Source organism: Lactuca saligna, chromosome 2 (genome assembly GCF_052625555.1).
Source record: "Lactuca saligna cultivar CGN05327 chromosome 2, ASM5262555v1, whole genome shotgun sequence".
NCBI lineage: Eukaryota > Viridiplantae > Streptophyta > Magnoliopsida > Asterales > Asteraceae > Lactuca > Lactuca saligna.
Genome location: NC_136418.1, coordinates 174,034,373 through 174,042,078, shown reverse-complemented (window position 1 = coordinate 174,042,078; position 7,706 = coordinate 174,034,373). Strand labels below are relative to the sequence as shown.

The 7,706-nt window shown below is 39.5% G+C and overlaps 1 long non-coding RNA gene and 1 pseudogene across 1 annotated transcript in view; both read left to right on the top strand.

Moving 5' to 3' along the window:
• Positions 1-5,178: 5,178 nt before the first annotated feature.
• On the top strand, positions 5,179-6,753 carry LOC145032852 (3-ketoacyl-CoA synthase 12 pseudogene; annotated as a pseudogene).
• Positions 6,754-7,624: 871 nt separating this feature from the next.
• The window catches only part of LOC145029352 (uncharacterized), a 1,803-nt gene continuing 1,721 nt past the window's right edge, over positions 7,625-7,706 (top strand). Inside the window, exon 1 of the long non-coding RNA XR_013676490.1 lies at positions 7,625-7,706. This exon is cut by the window's right edge and continues 500 nt beyond it. This is a non-coding gene — a long non-coding RNA (uncharacterized LOC145029352).

Genomic DNA, 7,706 nt, shown 5'->3' with positions numbered 1-7,706 from the left:
GCATTGCGTCTAGGTATCTTTGCACCCTATGGTATTTGGCTTCATAGGTGTCATTGACATGATTGGTGATGAGCAGTGAGTCGCTGAAAGCTAATAGATATGTTGCTCCATCCTCTTGCGTTAGGCGAAGGAATGCGAGAAGTGCTTCATATTCGACTTCATTGTTAGAGATCTGGAATTCGAGCCTTAGAGCATATGTGATTTTGTCACCACCAGGGTTCTTGAGGATCAAGCCTACACCAGATCCTTCCTTACTTGCTGAACCATTGGTGTGTAGTTACCAAACATATTTGCTAGGTTTGGGGTCTGAGGGGTCTATTGATATAACCGTTAGTGTATACTTGAGTCTATCACGAATTTCTACTAACAAATCCGCCAGGGCCTAAGATTTGATGTCGTTGCATGGTCAGTAATCTATGACTTGTTCACCTAGATTGATGACCCATTTCACCAATTGTCCAGAGTTCTCCGACCTTAGGAGTATAGCTTGGAAGTGGCATCTGAGGTACCTGGCTAAGTAGATTAGCACACATACTAACTTCTCTAAGATTAGGTAATTGACCTCCGAGCCCTATAGTGCTCTGCTCACGAAGTGTATCGACAACTGCTTTTTATCCCTTTCGACTGTCAACACTAATGATATGGCCTCTTCGAATGTTGCCAAGTACATTTGCAGGGTCTCTCCTGGAAAGGGGCTTGCCATGACTGGGAGTTTCTGCAAGGCTTCTTTCATTCGTTGCAGAGCCTTATCGGCCTCCGTTGTCCATCTGAACTGGTTTTTGTCAACACAACCCTTTAGAGTGTGGAAGAGTGGCAGAGTCTTTTCACTTAACTTGATGATGAATCTGTCGAGGGCCGTCAACCTTCCGTTAATTTCATGAACTCCCTTTAGGTTGTGAGGAGCTTTGGAGTCGAGGAACTCCTGGATTAGGCTTGGATCGGTGCAACACCTTCTTTATTTATCTGGGAGCTCAAGAATTGGCCTTCTAGGGTTTGGAAGGTTTCCTCGATGTCACAGAGTAACACCGCTTAGTGACGAATTTTGATAACCATATCGTTGACATAGACCTTGACGTTCCTACTAAATATGGTTTGTGAAAACCTTATCCATCAATAATTGGAATGTTTCCCCAACATTTTTTAGACCAAACGACATTTTCCAGTAGCAGAACATGTCGCGTTCGGTGTGGAATGCCGTTTTTTCTTTGTCTTCCTTGTGCATTTGGACTTGGTGGTAGCTCTTATAAGCATCGATAAAACATTTGAATCGGGAACCCTCCAAGGACTCAACCTTTTGATCTATCTCCAGGAGAGGGTAGTGGTCTTTTGGGCATGCGTTGCTTAGTAATCGATGCACATTCGCCATGACCCATCATGCTTCTTTACCATCATAGGGTTCGTTATCCATGTGGGGAAAATTGATTACCGTAGGATGCCTGTAACTAATAACTTTTTGACTTCCTCATTGATTGCTTTGTTCCTATCACCTTCTTGCTCCCTCTTTTTTGTTTGATCACAGGGCTCACCGGAATAATGTTCAGGTTGTGTTTGCTGACCTTGAGGTTTACCCTTATCATGCCTGTGGGTTGCCAAGTAAATACGTTGAAGAATTGCTTTAGGAGTGTGATTAACTTGAGTTTAGTTTCCTCCGATAGATTGACACCAATTCGTATTGTCTGCTCTGGGTGATCCAAGTGGATCACATGTTTTTCCATGCGGAAATCCTCCTTTGAGTTTTTTGGGGTCCGTATTAACTCTGGAGCTGCTATGATTTGATTGCAAACATGTGGACATGGTTACTAGTGAAAATGGTGACTGAATTAGTGTAGGTGCTAAACTTGACTTTATCGTGGATAGTTGATGGTATGGCCTGCAATTGGAAGAGCGTCAGTCACCCAAGGAATATTATTGTTCCCCTAGGAAGCGTATTATTGAGAACTCGATTTGTGTGATACTCTCCCTCCTGTCATGGATAACCAACATGCCAGGAGGTGTATGGTGCCCAGTGGCCATAGACTATGTCTTGTGATGCCAATCAATGGGCCGCCTGCTGGTGGTTTCAAGCCCTCCTTACAGGAATTTGGCAACTGCCTGAAGTAGTGATTGTAAAGGATGTCGGTGCTACTACAATTGTCTATGTAAACGCGATGGATTTTCTTTTGGCGTATACATGTAGTGATTAAGAGTGGATCCCTAGGTTTCTAGTTTTGTGGCCTCGGGTCCTCTAATGAGAAGCTGATTCTAAGGAGGTTTCGAGATAGTACCTTTATGTCATCGTTAGTCTCACGATGTGCAAGTCTCTTGCGCGACCTTCTGATGGAGAAGATCTCTCTCTTGTGATCTTGGTGTTTACCAACATCATTTTGAATCCTAACATTCTTCTTATCAGTATCGGACTTGGTCCTCAAGTTGTTTCCGATGTCAAAGATGTTTCCTGCCAGCTTCCTTCTTTCCATCTCGACAGTGGTGTGCGCTTGACAAAAGGTTTCCTGGAGCTTGTGTATGTAAAGGTTGAACTCTGTTGGCTGCTACACTGAAAGCGGTATGTGTGACATGCCCACCCTGCTGAAGGACTGATGATCCGTCATTGATTGCAGCGCAGAGGAGCGTGTGGTACTTGATGACCAAGCCTTAGCCTTTGCGTGCTGCAATGCAGTTACAGTTGAGAAGCCACCGGTTGTGACTGCTGAGTCAACAGTTGTGACAGCTGGGTTGGTGGTTACGAATGTTGAGTCATTATCGACTGAGGCGCTGCAGTCGTGGTTGTAATCGGGTGCTTTGTTGTGACGGGTGATGATTGACATACGGCAGCAATTGCTACTGTTGCGGTTCCCGTTGTCGAACCTGGTGTATGAGTTGCTGGCGTGTGGTTGGAGGCTTGTCCGTCTGACGTAGATGGTTATGTGCCATCGACCGACGACGTTGCTTTGAGTGGACTCGTTTCTCCTCCACCGGACGCCTAAGGTTCCTTTACCGTTATCGTCGATGTTTAGAATCGTATCAAGGTTGTGTAACTTTGAGTACACGCCCTGATGGCGCCAAATGTTGTGATATGTCCATTGAGCTTAACGTTGTCTAGAAATTGCTTCACCTAAGTTAAGCCTGAGAATTACAACAAAGAAAGAACCAACATCAGTTGTCGTCCGGGAGGTAGTCCAAAAACGAAGCTCCGATAGTCTAGTTAGTGGTCGTATGAGAGCATTAGGTTTAGGTATGGGAAAGAGAATGAGGCGATCACTTCTCTTAGAGAAGAAAGGGTCCTTTATCCTTGTTGTCTTCTATGCGTGATCCCGACAGGATCCTTTGTCCCTTCTGGGCAGACAGGACGTGGAGGATTCTTATTGGCGGACCATGCACAACTAGAGGTCATCCGTTATTGATGCCGTACTAATAGAGGACAGCGCCTAGGGCGCTACACATGTCGCTCTGGGGAGTGGCTAATACTATGTTGGCTTATTCTAGACCAGAGTTTCTCGTTCTGAATTGGACCCTGGCGCTAGAGCGCTAGGGTCTACGTGTGAGGCCGTGAGGGCAAGGGCCCCTGCCTAATTACTTATGCTAGGCAACGACTGTTAGCTAGGTCGTCCTTTAGATAACTGTTCTGTTATATTTAACATATTCCTGGAGGGATACATTAACAATATGTCAAATTTCTATACTTATGTATAACTAAGTATCATTAAATGTTATGCACAAATTGCTTTAGAACCTAAATAAACATAAAAGAATTCCCAAAACACATAGATAATTAAATTAGTATATTAACAGTTATTTAAATTAGTTTAGTTTTATATGTTCAAATATAAAATAATCATTTATACTATGCATTGTATTTTGACAATCACTATTTGGGTGTCAAAATTGAAAATATAATTAAATGCGGTGATTTGATTAGAATAAAATACAATATCAAAATTGAACTTTTATGAGAACTTAGGTGTAACATCCAAAAATTCAAGCTAATTTAATCTTTTCAAAAACAACCCAAATTCATTAAGTTATTACAAAATGGTTTTCAATACATTTATTATCAGAGTATTCCCAGAACCATAACATAAAACATAAACATGAGGAGCGGTACGATCATGCTTTCGCCTTGCCACAGTCTCCTGAAGTACCTGAATGTCCTTATTCTAATGCGCTAAACTTTTAACTTGGATGTCCTTATTTTGAATCTCGGCCTTGACACGGGTGTATTTTATTTTGTTTATCATTGTCTATCCTATATCCCTTCAATTTGTTTCTTATTTCTTATAATTCTATAATTATCTCACATCGGCCATAATATGAAACATAGCTCCTATACATTTGTTATATAAGCAACACAAGTTTCTCAATTCTCAGCAAGTTAAACTTTCAAATGTGCTTAGGTTTAAACCCGAAATCGAGTTTGAAAAATTGAAAATCTAAAAAACCAAATTCATCAGTTTGGGATACCCCTTTACTTGACATTGGCTCCGCCACTCTATATATCACGCCTTTTTAAATAGAAGATGGAGTAGGCATTGTTTTTGTATACATCAGAGCAGGATTCGGTTCTTGGGACCCTCGTTTACCACCTGGCTCACATTATTACACATAAGATACATGAGTTGACCGATTCACTATTTAACTTGCCTTGGTACTAGTCAGGCACGAACTCATAAATTTTGCCAGAGTCACATCTAAAATCAAGTAATACTCAAAGTCAATTCTTTTCTGGTATAAAATGGCTCAACTTTGTAAGAGTCAACATGTGACTCGTACGAGTTTAACAACTATGATGGTAACTAAATTATTTTTTGTAAAAATGTCCGTTTTGTGATATATATTAATAAAACTAACTTATAAATTAATCTTTGTAAAAGTATGAACGACTACAGAGTTAGGCTGTTACTATATATCTTCTTTTCATTCATATAATACGCATACACAATTCCACTCAATGTGGATAACAAAACATTAGGGGTAGGTATAGAATTTTCGAAGAGTTAACCTCTACAACTGAATACATCGTGTAGCGGGTGCAATACTTGCATGATATTACCCCCGACATGATGTGACTTTTATACCCAAGTGCCACATTATTTTAATGTTTTTATTTATTGCAACATTTATTTCAATCTTACCAAAGTTTTTGATGGAAAATACCTTAATATGGTTTCTCACCTAGCTGCCTATATAAATGTTGATATTGAGTCGTATAAACACACACAAACACAGTGAGCATCAAAGGATGCTTGTGATATCGGCATGCCTTTTGGCTCTATCTCTATTATACCTCTTCTATAAACTTATTGATAAAAGAATAAGTCAATCATGTTACATCTTGCATTATGAGTGCTTCAAGCCTACGGAGGACCGGAAAGTCTCCACTGAATTTTCCGGCAAAATGATCAGGAAATGCAAGAATTTGGGAATCCATGACTACCAATTTCTGTTACGAGCAATAGTTAGCTCGGGTATAGGTGAAGAAACTTACGGCCCTAGAAACTTCTTCTTAGGCCATGGAACTAACTCAAGTCTGAACGACAGTCTACATGAAATGGATGAGTTCTTTTCAGAAACTCTAGATAAGCTCTTCAGCCGATCTAGAATTTCTCCTCAAGACATTGACATACTGGTTGTCAATGTCTCTGTGATGGCTTCAGTGCCATCACTCACGTCTCGTATCATCAACCATTACAAGATGAGAGATGATGTCAAATCTTTTAATCTGTCAGGAATGGGATGTAGTGCGAGTTTGATCTCTATAAACATCGTCCAAAACATGTTCAAGACTCATCGAAACAAATTGGCTCTTGTCTTAACTTCAGAGTCGATTGCACCAAGCTGGTACAATGGCAACGAGAGGTCCATGATCCTCACCAACTGTTTATTCCGTTGTGGAGGTGCTTCAGTGCTGTTAACAAACAAAAGAAGTCTACAAAAGCAATCCATGTTCAAGCTAAAGTGTCTGGTTCGAACCCACTTGGGATCAAGCGATGAAGCTTACACATGTTGCAGGCAACAAGAAGATGACAAAGGCCATGTAGGGTTTTTCCTAGGGAAAACATTACCAAGAACAGCAACAAGAGCCCTAACCGAAAACTTAAAAAATATAGCACCAAAGATATTACCATTAACGGCTATATTTTGTTTCATTTTGATAGCAAATATCCAGAAATTTGGTGCTAAGTTTTTGCATATTAGGGTTAAACGAAAGGTGATTTTGAACTTCAAGTTGGGTGTGGACCATTTCTGCTTGCACCCAGGTGGGAAGGCGGTGATTGATGGGGTTAAGCAGAGCTTAGGATTAACCGAAGGTGATATGGAGCCATCGAGGATGACTCTACACAGATTTGGGAACACATCTGCAAGTAGTTTGTGGTATGTTTTAGGGTACATGGAGGCAAAGAAGAGGTTGAAGAAGGGAGATCGGGTTTTGATGATCGGGTTCGGATCCGGTTTCAAGTGTAATAGTTGTATGTGGGAGGTATTGAGGGGTTTGGATGATAAGAACGTTTGGGAGGATTGTGTTGATAACTTTCCACCAAAATCGTTAACTAATCCTTATTTAGAGAAATACGGATGGATTAATGACGACCCATGGATACCACCACCTGAAATTGTTCAAGCTTTCGCATCAATCGAATCAGGAGCTTGAGTTCAATTCTGACGTTTGGATATATAAAAATATGTATAGAGTTTGTGTTATAACTTCATTAATTAAGTTAAAGGTATGTATCTCAGAAAATAGAAATTCGGTTTAGTAGAGTTTCTTTTTATGTGTAATTTATTTTGTATTTAGTTAAAGTTTAGTTACCATCTTTAGAAAAATTGTGTCGAGGAAAAAAGATGCATATACGATATAATTTGTGTTTTTAAAACTATCATATAGATGTACAAGTTTATTGATAAATGTACTTCTATAGGGTACAAAAGTCTTACACAATATCATGTGATAAAAGTCTGGGTATTATATATTTAAGATTTGTATCATATAAATAGATGTGTGCGTTAATTTATGTTGTCCCTTTTTAAGTATTGATTGTTAAACAAATACTTAATTTTATCTTAATATTTACATTCACCATAACCTTAAAAAATATGGTAAATCTCACCATTTGCATAGCCGACACCCGTCTGCTACCAGCCAATCATATTCAATGTAAACAAGTAAAAAAACCCGTGTTTTGTCGCAGGTTTGTATATGTTTGCTAAACTAGATACATTTTACAAAGTTTAAACTTTAGGGGTATGAAAGTAATAAAATATGGATTTTCTACTTGTAAGTTGTTATTATGAATCCCTTTTTCATGTCTTCCAATTACAACATTATACTCGGGAAAAAAGATAGGCTAATTAAGAATACTTAGAAAATTCAAAAGTAAAATGCTATAATGGATCATGCCATATGTTTGTTGTAGTCTCCAACTTAAAAAAACCAACATAACATTATTGTTTAAAATAATAATTATAAATGATAATATTGGATGGTGTCGAGTATAATAAGAAAGTATTAGAATATCGTACTTTGAAATTATATTTATCAACACACATACATACACAAACACACACACATCTCTCTCTCTCTCTCTCTCTCTCCGTCTCTTTCTCTCCCTCTCCCTTACACACACACATGTCTTCTGCGCAACATCTCTTCCTTCTCCATCAACCGCCTCCCTCGTCCTTCCATTGACCGCCTCCTACCCCCCTCCATCAACCACCGCTACCTTTGTCGCTGA